General features: G+C 38.0%; 1 pseudogene; it reads right to left on the bottom strand.

Moving 5' to 3' along the window:
• Positions 1-7,389: 7,389 nt before the first annotated feature.
• On the bottom strand, positions 7,390-8,418 carry LOC104126614 (annotated as a pseudogene).
• Between the last annotated feature and the right edge of the window lie 6,931 nt (positions 8,419-15,349).

A 15,349-nucleotide genomic window follows, 5' to 3' on the forward strand; every position in this document is an offset into this window, starting at 1 on the left:
AATTACTCTGGATTGAAAAGTTTTACTCTAGAGCATGAGTGCACATCTGTTCTTTAGGATTTTTTCCCTAGGTATCAAAGAAAGATTCCGAAAGAGTGAGATGGAAAATAACTCAGTTCTAGCTTAAGAAAGTGATTTCAGACAGTGCTCCTAGGGATGAAAAGCTGTCAATAATCAACTTTCTACTGCTCCTCACAATGTTTGTATATTTTATTCCTTCAGTGCTAGTGATTGATTATTGCTAATGCTTTACTTCTGTTTTTCTTTTGTAATTACATTAGGATTGTGTGAATGAATCCTACTTGTACAGGAAAAATACAGAAAAAAAATTTATATCTGGTACTGTAGGAAAAAGGAAGTTAAAGGAGTGGGAAGGAAGATTACAAAAAAGATGTGAGCATCCCTTCATGCTCACTGTTCTAGCACAAGATCTTGCAAAAATTATCATCACTATACCACAAAATTGTTCTGTGTGAGTTTGTGTAGGGTGTAGATGGAGAAATAGTTACCAGAAAACAGCAGGTGTAAGAACTGAAAACTACAACTGTCATGAGAAAGTCTCCCAACAAGTGATACACTCCAGAGACCAGTGGTACTGCAGAATCCACAGGAACTGATTAAATTCAGAACACAACATGACTGCTGAATGGGTGCACAGTCACCAGCACACACTGGTGCCAACAGCTCACTGTCATCCATTTCTCTTAGCTCAGGAAAAAATGCTTTGATTGTAAAAGCCCAATCAGTAACCACAAGGATGAAAACTACAATGATGGCTTTTTGCATATCTTGATTGGATCATTTAACTCTATGTCTAACGTGCGTATCATGTTTCTGTACAGTTCCATCTTGTGCCCAGAAAGAATAGGTAATAAAAAGATTAGGAATTCATTGCAAGCTGTGCCAGTTAAACTGCAACTGCTTTGTGACTGCTCCCTGAACAGTCTACAAAAGTAAAATTGAGTATCGCACACCTAGACTAGAGCTGACCTAGCTAATATCAATAACCAAGGCTCTGGAGGTTGTATGAAATTGATTTGGTAATGCAAAGTGATAGGATCCCCATAGGGAAATGATAACCCATGTACAAACAAAGAACACCTAGGACTGTTCTATAGAAATTGTAGGCCCAGGGAGTATAGCCCAAACATGAGCATGACATCAGATTCCCAGGAAGATACTTCAGCTCCTATGTGTAGGATTGCATCTGGTTAGTCCCCCACCCCCTCGCTCCCTCATTTCTACTATATTTTTGTCCAATAAATGTTTCATGTAAACCTGATAATCCATGGATAGAAAAGGAATTTTAGCTCAGGACATGTAATTTTTTAAGTGGCAGTCACTTTCTCTGTTGTGTCCAATTAGTATCGTAATAGGAAGCATCTCCACCAAGCAAGTGGAGAGAATCTCCTACTTGCCCAACCCCCTTCATGCTTACAGCCTGGTAACATCTTGCTGCTGTGTTTGTTTTCAAGTTATCAGGTTGCACAAGACACTAAATCCAGGCTCTCTTCCTTGAAGAAGTATTCTAAACAGTAAACAAGGAAAAGGAGGAGAACCACATTCCTCTCCTACTAACTCTTATTGAAAATAAGGCAGCTGTGATTAGATCTTTGCAGCTTCTTAACTCTATTGATTTATGCTGTGTGTGGGCAGGGCAAACATAATGCATGGCAAATGTATGTGCTGCTTTATCTAGGGGTGGTTTGTTTTTTTTTTTATTCCACCAGAATTCGAGTCAGAAATAGTAGAGAGCACTTCTTGGTGCTTGCAGAACTGAAACTCTAGGCACAAAAAAACTTCAAAGACAAACAATGAGAGATCTAGAAAATTTTAGGAGTTTCTTCCAGTCTTTTTTTAATTTCTATTTCAAAACTGGCTTTCTTACATCCTATGTAAGGAAATAGTAAGGTTTAAGTACTCCTCTGTCTTGCAGAAATAGCATGATTGTTGCTCCTACAAGAGTGACAATTACTTATCTTTATATTTGACACTACCATTATTTAGGATGACTTATTGCTGGCAAGTCACAAAAAAGTAAAGAAGTGCAACAGTAACCAGAGAAAAGTTACTTCTCAAGAATAGCAAACCTGCTTGCATAATGATGCCCATACATGCGACTGATAATACTGTTTCTCAAGTTAATTCCTTCCTAGTCTTCTTCTAAATATGTAGCTATTTGTAGTTTCTGTAGCCCTGGTATCTCTGAGTTCTTATTGTGGTCAGAGACCAGGCGCATACAACAGTTCGTGTTTTGATTAACCCATTACTAAAGATAAACTACATCAGATAACAGCAGTCATAACAGTCATCTTATTTTCAAAATTCTCAAAGTCACTGTTGTCAGGAAACCTTGAAAAAATAGTCTGTGAAAAAGCCACACAGATACCATATGCCTATAAATTTGGATATGAGATGTAGAACGCTTTAATCTATAAAATGATATTATTTGATGAAAAAAAAATACAGCGCTAAGCACAGTTTACTTTATTTAATCATAAAAAGTTTTCCTTACAAATGCAAAAGCTAAAAGTATTAAAACTTAGGAAATTATTTATAAAAAGTCTGAAACTGTATGTAAATATAGTGCAAAACTGTAATACCATTTACAGTAAGAACTTACATTCAAATGAAATAATTATAAATATATGGTAACTATACAAAGGAGTTTCAAAAAATTTGAACAATACCTTATGCTCGGTTATTGATTAAAATATTGGGTACATAAAAAGTCTGTATGGAGTTTCAAGTCATCCACTTAACCCTTGAGACTCATTTGTGTTTAATGAGCGCAGGAATATACAAAATTCTGCCTCATTTATGGTGTAACTATAAGACTAAGCTACTCTGCTAAAGAATGTTAGACAAAAAAGCTGTGACTTCCTCAAAAATACAGTCTTAATTGCTTTCAAATATGCAGGGAAAATCCATAGGTACGTGAAATTTTTCTAAAATTCAATGTCCTTCTCTTACTTTCTTGCTTCCTGAGAAAGGTGATACTGCTCCAGCAACTGGAACATGTGTGAATGTGCTGCCCCCTCTGCTTCTCTTCCAGAAGATGAGCCAGTTTTGCCATAAAAGACACAATCCATTGAGAAATAATATTGGCTATTTGTATAATGTGTCCCTATTCTCCTGCCTGTGTTTGGAAGGAACGTGTCAAACATTGAAGACTTTGATGAGCCTGCCTGTCCAGGAGCTGAAAAATGTGATGACCTCCAACATAAATGGTGAAGAAACACGTACTCAGATGCTGAGAAAAAAACAATACAGATGACTAAGGAAAGCTCCGCCAATTAATTAATTAATTCACTTTCTATTGCTGGTCTCTTGTACTCATAACCAGTCATACAATAGTCTACTTTTTTACTTCAGTTTTTCTCTGACCCTTTTGCTCTCTCTGTTCTGCACTTAGTATGTGTCGTGATTGTCTGGGATCTTCTTAGGCTTTGTTCAAACAATGTTGGAAAAAATTTGGTATCTAATTCCTCTTATATATTAATTTAAATTTAGAAGCCTTACAAAAGTGATCTCTGCAGAAAATGGGTTTGGCAAAATATGTACTTTCAGGACAACTTTTCACACATGCAGAGTAGCTGAGATGTGTTAAAATGAACATTATCACTGGGAAAGATGGCATTTTCTATTCAGGTGTCTTTTTCTGTCCTTTAAACTAAGTGATCCATAAGAATGTGAGATATACTTGTAGATACATTCTTACTGCAATTGTGTTTCAACAAACTGTGTTTTGATGACAACACCTTTTAGCAGAAATTTCCTTCATTTTTGGAGGAACTGATGTTAACTGTTCTTGGGCTTTCACAAACACGTATAAACTATCACAATAAACTGGAAATTCTGTCCATGCTGTATTTTAGATTCATTTAACACATACTTTTGCAACAACTTGAAGAGAACAGAAATCCCATTTTTCATCTCTGAGCTTAGTGTAGCATTCCAGGTGTCAAAAAAGAAAGAAAATAATTCCATTTCATAGGATAGAGCAAAATAATTTGAATGCTGAGTGTAGGTATCACCATTTTAACTCCCTTCCATGCAATAAAGATACTGTTCTAAGAGGTTTCACTGTTTAAGTAAAAAATAGGAAGGTGGATGCAAAGAGAGCTCAGTGAATTGGCCTTAAATAAACAGCAAAATTGTGCTTGTGCAAGACTTGTGCAACCTGCCATATCAGATACACTGGTTCAGGCATGAGTAACAGTTGCATTTCCATATCTCCACAAATTAAGCCACATGAAGATGGAAGAAAATGAAGTGTAATGAAGAAACGATGGCCTTTTAAAAGACGTATATTTTGGTTTAAGGAGCTATCCAGTTTAGTGTTGAAGTCTGGCCTTCCATTTTCATATGCACATCAGGGGTATAAGGAACCATCATACAAGAAGCCTTGTTGCCAGTATGTACTGTGCCTGTATGTGCCTACATGTGTACATGTAGTGTTCATTTCGGGAAGGTGTGTGAGGAATGACCTGTATCTGTGTACTACTGATAGGTTTTCCTATTTCTTAAAATCATGCTCTCATGAGCATTGAACATAGAGTCCACAGTATGTTTTCCAGAATTTCAGTTATGAAAATTCCAACTGTGCTTAGGGGTATGCAAATCAGAGAAGGATCCTGTAGTGATCTGTCAATTACATGGCACATCTTTGTATTTCTTGCCTTGAGCTAATGACTAGAATCAAATTGTTGTTTCATTACTTGGAAAAGAGGCCAGAATGTGATTTAGAAAACAAATAAAGGCTGTTGTCCTTTTTTCTTTGAATTATTCATTGATGGTTTTTTATCATTATGAAGGATTTTACGATTTACCAGTCATCTATAGGCTACTTCACTACTACATATAATGATATTACCACAAAACTGAAGTCATGACTGTGAGCCCTTTCCTTAATCATTTTGTTCAAGGCCTTTTCTGTGTATGGCTTCAGCAGTATCCAATATCCCACTGTCCCATGAAGTACAATAGAAGTAATTTTCTGTCTGTCCATTACAAAGGAATCTAAAGGCCACATACCTTGTTAAAATATACTCATAATGGTATAATTTTATAATAATTATTCAGGGAACAGAAATCACATCACATAACAATTTACAAGGAATTTGTTACTCAGACAAAAATAAAGGCTTCTGATTAAACTAGCAAATTACAGAAATTCAGAAAAGTCTCTTTATTGGAAAAGAGCTTTGTTTCAAATGTCGGCATCTTTGCTTTATACTAAATTTGACCAGTTTCCTGAAAAATCTTGTAATTTTTCTTCTGGATCTTCAATTAAAAGAGCTACAAGACAACATGATTTCTATCATCTCATTCTGCTAGTGTTAGAACAGGATGAGCTTTGAACTTTGCTTGTTTCCTGGTTTCATTTACCATACCAGATTTTAAATAGAGCTGCCAGTGCCTCTAAGTAGCATTGGTATGTGGAATCAGTTGGGACGTTTTAGAAGGGTCTGATAAGAAGAATTTCAAACTTTCTTCAGGTAGCAGACAGGCAAGTTTAAGATGGGGGAATCAAACCAACTTCCAGCTTACAAAAAAAAAGAGAAAAAAGAAGAATGCCTACTATCAGAAAACATGCATCACACCAAAGAATCATAACTCTAGTGACTATTATTTTCCTACATGGGTTGTTTTTTTTTCCCAGACCAAAGGTTTGCCATCATTATTTAATAATTTATCATGTAAAATAACAAGAGTTTAGTAAACCATTTATAAAACGAATTTTAAAGATATTTTTATTAATATGACAATTAGTTAACTGGCCAGTTACAGAAAGAAAGGTCTATCAGAAGATTGATCCTATAAGGTGCCTTCGGGTATTTCTGTCTACCTTCCCTCTTAGGTTCCAAAATCCATGCTGATGCACAGGTAACAATTTCATTTTACTCTGTGCAAAGAGAATTTTGGAGGGAAGACTCACTTACAGAGTCTAAAAAATAACACAAGAACCTCTTTCAAATCTCATAACCACTGAGGAATGTGGTTAGGTTGTTTGTTCATGAAGGCGGAAATGTAAACCAAATCATGTGATAGAGGCTGTTCAGGGTATCCCTCCTGAGCAGCCACACACCTTATAACTCAGCCTGGAGCAGGACAAAATATGTGTTTTATGGGTTGACAATACCCCATGTGTCTTGCTTCTTCCTGTGGTCAGGGAGATCTGATTTTTTTTCCCTGAGGTCAGTGAGGGGACACCATGGAGGGGCAGGGGATAGACCAAACCTCCCAACGTGTGTTTCATGGTGCTAAGCTGGGAACCACCATCTTTCACAGACAGTGAAAATGCCAGGTCGTGGTGTCATTGCCATGTCCTGAATTTTCACCAGCTCTGTTAAATGCCATACAAAAGTCTTCTGCTCAGAAGCGGAAGAAAGACTCCAGCAGAAATAATTCTTTAACTTGGTATTTTTAAATCTTTTAAAAAACCCAATCCTGGCACAAACTCAGTTTAAATACAGATACATTGCTTCAAATAGGTTGACTGTGACAACATTAAAACTGGATATTTTAAATCAGAATGGATTTAGTCAACACAAGGCTCAAGCCATATATATTACAGTGATGATCACTTTAAAAGAATGTAAACTCCCACTGCAACTGAAAAGGATCATAAAATTCCAGTCCTAATGTACTGATATCATGATGAGTTTTGGGCTCTTCCAAAATACGTGATTTTTCCAGGAAATTGTGATTTATTTCTGAAGCCGGAGGAATTCTTTTGTAGAAAAAGATTACAGGACACAGCTTGTCAAAATTGAGACACTTCACGAGATGCAGAATTTCTAGAAACTTTTAAAGACAATTTCCAGACATATATTTAAACATTGGTGAACTATTTTCTCAGTAATACCAATTAATTAATTTTATTTTTTTTAGTAAATTAATGATATTTGTCAATATTTAAGTGACATAATCCATGCTTCTGATTTGAGGAATCTATTCTCCATAACAAAGCAACACAGACGCTTATTGCTAGTTCAGCAATAAGAAGCAGCTTAAAAGTCTGTGTCATTCTTTACTGAATCACACTGGAATCTTAAAAATACTTTTAGAATCAATAAATATTTTTCTACTTACAGAATCAATCAGTAAGAAGTTCCCAAATTCCTGGGAATTCCTTAACATCCTCATTATGTCCTTGTACTAATCAGAAACAGTCTTCAAGCTTCATATTCACATGTAAAATTTGAGCACGCCTGTGCTTAAGCAGGTCTGTTCTGTCAGTACCATGAGAGTCTGATTTGTAACTTAAACCATTTCAAGCAATTACATTATTGTCTGAGTCTTGGCCTTGTTTTTCTTCTGTCTTAGAGCAATAGTGGTGATTTCCAAAGAAAGTACAGCAAGTATAGTACTTATAGTCTGCAGGCAATCATCTTTTAAAATAGGAGAGGACTTACAGAATTCTTCATTTCAAGGATCACATCCAAATAAAGCAAATTCCCAGATTCTTCCTGAGTCCAGATCAGGGCCATAATCTACTCATTATTTTATACCTCCGGTGACTTCAATTTAATTAATTTGGACCAAAACTTGAAATCCCAGGCTAGCCCGGCATCTTTTACATGGATCTAGTTCTGACATGTCACTTTGTGTGGTGCAAAATCCTAGCTGGCAGCTCTTGAAGTTTGGGGTTGCTCCAGATTAAGACCATAGAGTGTCCTGCAGGACAAACAACCATTACAGCTATAGATATGGCTTCCCAATGCCCAAAAGTTGGACAAAATGAGAACCAAAGAAATAAAATATGTAATATAAAGGATAGGGAAGGAAAAGACTGACTCAATGACACCAATACAGGCCTCTAAGCTGGGATCCCTGAAGCCAATGGAATTATTTTGCACCTGTATTCACAGAGACCTAATCAGCAAGATACTTGAAACAACAGACACTACTAAAGGCAAAGCTATACTATCATTACAGAGAAGACTCAATAAAACCGAACTAGCTTTCATTGTGGCTCTTCTTTCTGAAGAGTTTGTCATGGTTAAAGGAACAGTGAAGTTGTTGTGTCTGTTGTAGATATCCCAGGCAAAAGGAAGACAGATTGCAAAGGAGAAAAGAGATGATGCTATCAGCATCCAGGGCACGAGACTGGAAATTCTTTGCTTCAGCCAGATGAAGAAAGACTGAGTAAAACTAACAACCTTGGTACAATAGAAGACAGGCAGAAAAACAGAGGCTGAAGTAGTTCAGAAACATAAAAGCTGTCTCGAAAATTACAGACAATTTTTCTTCTTAATAGGAGGTTTAACAAAGCAGACTTGGGAACAAATCCAGCATCATCCAGGACTGCAAAAAGAATCTGGATAAACTCAGAAAGACCATAATCACATCATACACGGACAATATTTTGCTCCTGATGCAGCTAGTTGGAAAGCAAAGAAGTCCTGCCATGGATTCAATTATAGCAATAGTTAGAAAAAGGAGAGAAAATAATTTGGGCATAGTAACTCAAGAAATCACAATTTTTATTCAAGTATTCATGGATCCCTGAAAGCCTTACATTTGCCAGACAATGCTAATCCCAACTAGCTGTCATCAGCACATGCTCACCTACTCCTCTCAGAGGAAGTATCATAATAAATAATTTACTATTTTTTATTTTACATTTTTTGATGATTATTAGCTCAGCTGCTTAGTCTAAGTGTGCAAATTGGATAAAGATTCAATTACAGTCTTTTCAATTCAGAGAAAGGATTTGCATTTAAATGGCTCTGATGTATTTTTAAAAATATGTTGTAATCCAGTTTTCACAGAACTCTCTGTATTTATGTATATAAAGATGGAAAAGTGTTTGAAATATGTATATTCTCTCTCATGCTAGGATTTGGCCTCATACCCCTATCTGGGTGGAGAGAAAGATCATTTCAATATCAGAAATTGCAAGAAATACAAGACATTTTCCGAAAATACACAATGAACTACATTCTGTACACAAATGCCTAAAGTTTCTTAAACCTGTTTGTGAAGTGTGATCTGATTTCCATGTCTGGTCATCATGCAGCATTCTTTCTCTTCCCTCACTACTGCAATGGTGTGGCAAGCATTCTCACTGTGGGTCCTAGGTTTGCAGAAAAGACATTCACAGCTTAGCTACTATATGCTTGATTTTTCCTAACAAAACAAAGGAGTCAGACCTTGGTTCAACTCCATTTGTGGACTTGTAATGGAATAAGTAGTGTTCTACTTATATAAGGAGAGTATCCCGTCCATCAGAGAACTGGATGCTTTAGCACACTTGTTTTACAGTTTGGGTTTTTTTCCTCCAAATCTATGGTGTTTTGTTTATGTATTGACCAGCCAGAAGCGCCAGCCCCTAAGCAATAAAGTTCTGCAGCCAGGAGGCTAGCTACACCTTTAAGGACCAAAGCCAACTGAAGAGAAAGGTACGGTTTGCACTGATTGGCAACTCATTCCTATCAGCTAATTGATGAAGCAAGCACACAATTTGCTCTTGCTGATCAACCTGTCATGATGCGTATGATCTACTGCCTCGTTTCTTTGCTTTGCTGCCAGCCCACTTCTTGTCCCTGTTTTTATTTAAAGGCCATGCTGGAGCATAATGGTCCAGAGGATAGGTTACCCACCCTGGCCAGAAGACAATCTGGCCAAACCTTCCAACTTTCAGTTAAATGTCCTAACTGCTACTTTAAGGTGAATAGTACTCTGGATGGGAAAGTAGCTACATCTCTGTTCATCATATTTTCTCCTCCTGTTCTGCCGAGGAGGGGGAGTATAGAGTGGCTTGGTGGGCACCTGGCAGACAGCCAAGGTCAACCCACTACAGGTACAAAGGATTTTCATGGTCACTCCCCACCTCATCACAAAATATTGTAAATATTCTACTGTTTCAAGGTCTTGTTTTTATGAAATTAACCACATCAGTGACATCCTGTAGCACTTCGTGCATCCCTGGCTCCCATGTCTTTGCTGCAATAGCTTGGCTATGAAGAACGCAGTGAATGAATCTCAGGTGTGGTGTATGTAACCTTACCACACAATCCTTTTCTTAGTCAAAGCAGCTGCTCCACCAGTCATTACACTTGCACAGCTTTCCCATAAAACATTTTTATTAAAGAAGTAATTTACTATTGAGAATGGTAGATCTTCTCTGGTAGATCTTTCCTTTGGTGGCTCACAGAAAGCAGTTTGTGTATTTCACTATCGAAACAGAATCTAGCAAGCACCATAAGCTCAGACGTTAGAAAGATCTGTACTTTCATCCAGGTACACAGCAAGCCTCTCACACTGCGTAATTTGTGCTGGCACTTGTTTCTTCAAATCTTCAGCAATGTATGTGCTTGTGTGTGTTTCTGTGTATGCCTGAGGAGTAATGTGTTCGGCCTCACTACTGGCTTGACTTCAGGAAAACAGAGCCACAGCATCCATGCATAATCAGGTTAATGGCTTCATCAACCTGTAGCAGTACAATCTTTAGATTATAGAATCTATTTAAGAAGAATAATAAGTATACTTTAAACAAGTATCATAAATACCATCTATGCTGGTGATGTTTCAACAGGATGGATTAGTTCTACATTTAATGCAATTATGTCACAATGTACTAATGTCTGTTAGTAGTTATTAACATACTACAGGACCATTCTAATGGTACAAGTTGTCTGTACAATTAGAGAATTGGACACAGATCATGTCAGCAAACAGGTTACAAAAATTATTCTTAATTTAATTTTGGTAGACTATTAGTATGTAACAATTAATCCCATATGTAGCAATTAAACTACAGAACTTGCAGTTGTTTCATGCAACTTTCTATTGTCCTGGCGACCCATTCCAGGGAATGATCCTTGTTTCCATGGTTGAGAGACCTGGAGTGACTCACATGCATATACTCATTGTGCACCTCAAAATCCAGGCCAAGCCTACCCTGTCTGGCAACTAACTGGCAAGCTGGCTGATGCTGCTGCCATTCTTGCTCCTGTTTTTGATTCTACTGCTGCTGTATTCTCAATTATGTTCATGCTCAAGAATTATCTAGAAAGTACTGGACCAACCTTTTTCTCTAGGAAGGAGCAAAGTGAACTGCTGAAGGGTAGATAATTTCTTCATGCTGCAGAAAATGACCCTCCAGTTCTCGGGGTCATATTGTGTTGTGCACTTAGGTGGACCAGCAAGAAATGCCAAATTTTGACATGAAGATCACCTCCAAGGTTCTATGCAGTGTCCTGGAGCCTGTCACCAAGTATCACCATATCACATTCTGTGAAGAAGGTCCCTCACTGCGTTGTATAGCCTTACCATCTCAACACTGATTGCTAGTTAGCCAATTTGTAGTCCGTAGTGCAGATGGAGATGGACGTCTCCCAGGCCACCTTCCAGACTGTCTACCCATGAGTCAAAAACAACATCACAGAGGTCAGATGGGTGTAGGCTGAACCTGAAGTCCCCATCTCATGGAGATGATTAACAAAGTACATATCCCCATATGCTGTTTACAGAGAGGCTACTATCAGTACATCCATTTCAAAAACTACTCAACATACTGCAAGTCCAAAGGGAGAATTATCTCTGAAGCATAGATTACAATGGCCATGTGTATCAAGGAGCAGCAGGAGGAGCTGTTCCATAAGAGAAGGTGAGCCAGGAGTTTAGCGTCACCACAAGGCAGGCAGGGACAGTAACAGCACTGTCAGGCGTGCAGTTCCACAGCATATGAGCAAGGGTAGCAGAGAAGCTCTGTGATGGTAACTAGGGTCAGCCAGCAGTCCAGTGATTGCCAGACATGTCCCTAGTGATAAGGCATGTCCAAGATCAAGACAGGAATTCAAGTCAGCAGGTCAGGATCAGTAACCAGATCAGCTAAGCCCATGCAAATGTACAGGCATAGCTACAGCATAGCTCAGGTAGGCACCAAGTATGAGCGCCCTAGAAACAGCTCCTGAAAGTAGAGGGGGCCAAGTCCCACTGAGGCTTCTCACAGCAATTTGATTTAAGGTTATCCAGCTGCACTGTGAAAGCTGGCTCTGAATTTAGGTAGCCAAAACCCCAGAAGCAGGAGAGGGGGAATGCACTCAAGGCCCTGACAATATGCACTATGGCAATACCTGGGAACTTTATCAATGAGTCCATCCCAGTACCATCTTTTCACCATCTGGTGGTAAAATGAATAATATCAGTGCTATTCACACAAGTAAATTCCAAAGGTTTGACCAAGAAAACAGTTTGTTTAAACAGAATTCACTACTGCAGTAGATGGGTAGTTAAGTACATAAAGTAGTTCAGTAAATGTGTAGAGAATAAGTATACAGTGTACAGTATTCTGGGCTGTTTTAACAGCAGCATAGCCAGTAGTTTAAGGGAACTGATTCTTTCCCTCAGCACTTTTTAAGACAGTGTCTGGAATACTGCATCGAATATTCAGGGGTAATTTTATTTTTCTAGTGGCTGGAGGCTATTAAATCTGCAGATAACACCAGGCTTGGACTGGCCGCAAAGTGTTTGGAAGACAAATTCAGAATTCAAATTCATCTTGACAAACTGGAGATGCAGACTGAAAAAAATATGGACAAATGCTTATAGATATGAATAAACGTATGCATAAATACTGGATAGGGAAGAAGCTGTCAGCAGAGCTGCAGGGAAGGATCTGGTGGGTACAGCAACAGTTGTGAAGACAATCATAAAAAAGACAAATGGCATGCTGGGATATATAAACAGCAATTTTTGTTTGTTGTACAAATCAAGGCATTGCACTGTTCTATGTAGCTCTGTTAAGGTTGTGTTGCAGAACTGCAAAAAATTTTAAAAAAATTGCAAAAATTAAAAGCATCAGCCTTATTTAGTTTAGAGATAAGAAATCTGCAAAAGTGCTTACACATGCAAAAAATTCACTGCCACCAAGCACAGAACTTAGCCTGAGTTTGCTATAAGTAGATATTAATGAAGAACTCCACATCTCACACAAGGTTGTCTCTCATCTCAGTTGAACCTCTAGGGGTAATGTAGTAAAACAGAGGACATAGCTTTTGTATTATTAAATTCACCACTTTTGATTATGTTGAATATGAAAGGGGGCTTCTTATTCTACTGATTTTTCAGAAGCAGAACTGAATTTTAGAGCAAATATCATTTTAAATCAGCCTGTAAGCAATTGTGATAGACAAAGTAGGTAGCCATTACTTTAAAGAACTATGGAAAATAGTTCTCTATGGTGTATTTCACTAGGTGGTGTATTGCGAAGAAGCAAGAACAGAGTTGGTACAGACTGAATTCTAACAGAGTCCCTCTGGCAGTCTGCTGGGCTCAGACATTTCATTTGCCTATTTCTTAATTTAGATTCTCTGTCTACAACTTGAACCACAATGTTTTTTTATTTTTATCTACTGCATTTTCAGCTTTCTAAAAACTATATAGGGGCAAGCATCTATTTTGTCCTTACAGCAGCCACACAGCCTGCTATTGAGGAGGCATGCTAAGTGTGTCTGCTTATTCAGGGATTATTTTTTTATTCTTTCTTGGGGTCCTTCATTTTAAATACAAGTTTCAGAGGCTAGGGCTTGCTTTTCTGAATGGAAAACAATGACTCATGGGTGTTTTGGGATGATTTCACAGTTAACGTCTGAAAGTGTAAGAAGATATATAACTACAGAAAACCTTTTTAAATATAAATCTTTACCCTGTTGCATAGAAAAAAAATCAAGTTCTCACTAGTACAGTAACTGCAACAACTTGCAAGACCATTAAAAATAGCCTGAACTGATAGTATAATTAAGCCTATTTATTCTTAGATATTTTGCCCAGTGAAGCAATAAAATGAGATATTAAAGTAACATAGAAAATGGTAAAAGACATTAATGTAGGGCAGGATTATGCTCAGGGAAGCTCAAGAAAATAAGGTGGGTGTTTTGTAGTTTCTTTTCCTGCCGTTCTTACTTTCAATTCTTTCCCCTTCTCCTGGCTTTCTTGCCTAATCTTCTCCACCCTCTCATCTTCATTTTCAGACTTCCCTTCTCTAGTACCTGAAACCAACCCCTTTTGATTCTGTCATCAAGGCTACCCTTCCTGTCTGCTTCCTGATTCTCATACCTTGCATCCATTCTATCCACTTGGCTTCCAGGTCTGAGTATACTCTTCCTTTTGGATGGATTGATGAATCTTCAATTTGAAGGACCCACACAGATCAGGCTATCCCACCTGTTTTCTCATCATCTTTAACAGATTCAGCCAGGTAACTGAACCACCATACATTGAGCTAGTCCATGTTTACAACCATGGTCTTTCCCCTTCTTCCTGTCACCTCTGAACCCAATGTGTTTTGACTGATGTTAATGCTTAGAAGTATCAGCAACTTTTCAGTCCTTTTTCCTGAATGAAGATGTTGAAAAAGTGGCTCAGAGAAGTTGGAAGAACAGGTTGCCCAGGGAAGCTGTGGATGCCCCATCACTGGAAGTGTTCAAGGTCAGGTTGGACAGGGTTTTAAGCAATCTGATCTAGAGAAAGATGTCTGTGACCATGGCAGAGAGATTGGACTAGGTGATCTTTAAAAGGTCCCTGCCAACCCTAATTGCTCTGTGAGTCTATGACTCTATGCACCTGACGGACTGAAGGTAGATGAGAGAGCAAGTATTTGGTGGGGAAAAAAAGGTAGTGAAAAGTTCCCATCTGCATTTGTAACTAAGAGTCTCTGAGAACATTTTTGCCCTAGAAGGGAGCTCTATGCCACCCACAGGGCAGTTAGAACACCCTGCTAGATCCCTGACTGGCAGCTCCAATTCTGGGTTGTTTGAAATTAATTTATCCTGTCGCTAGTCCTCACATCCACAATGGAAAACTTTATGGCTCTCAGGTTATCCTGCCTCCAGTTTTCTGAACCTCTCTATTGAAGCAACAAGCTTGCACAGTGCTACAGTGTTCTGATGTTTTCAAAGCAAATTTTTGCTTTTGGTGGTTACCAAAACTAACCTTTGGCACACAGTCTTTCATATAAATGCAAATTTCTTTCATGTTGCTGTAATCCACAAATCACACTGGTCACTGGTATTACCATCAGTGACCATTTGAGGTAGAAAAGCTTGAGTTAGGCAAGTTTATTTTTAAAATTAAGTACAGTCTCTTTGTAAGTTATAACCTTTCCATGTGAGTTTTCAAGATGGCCAGTGACATTGACATTGCTGCCTCATGTTTTTCTAATGCTCTTTTTTTCATTTAATTACATAAAGTTGGCAATTTTTGTGCCATCTATGATAAATATATATTTTTGGAAAGTTGAAGCTGGAATATCAATCTATGAAACAAAACGTCACCCTACCAAACTGTTGCAGGGGAATTTACTATTAACACAACATAGAAGATCAAAGTCCCAATT

Source organism: Egretta garzetta, unplaced genomic scaffold (genome assembly GCF_000687185.1).
Source record: "Egretta garzetta isolate BGI_Z169 unplaced genomic scaffold, ASM68718v1 scaffold85, whole genome shotgun sequence".
Lineage (NCBI taxonomy): Eukaryota > Metazoa > Chordata > Aves > Pelecaniformes > Ardeidae > Egretta > Egretta garzetta.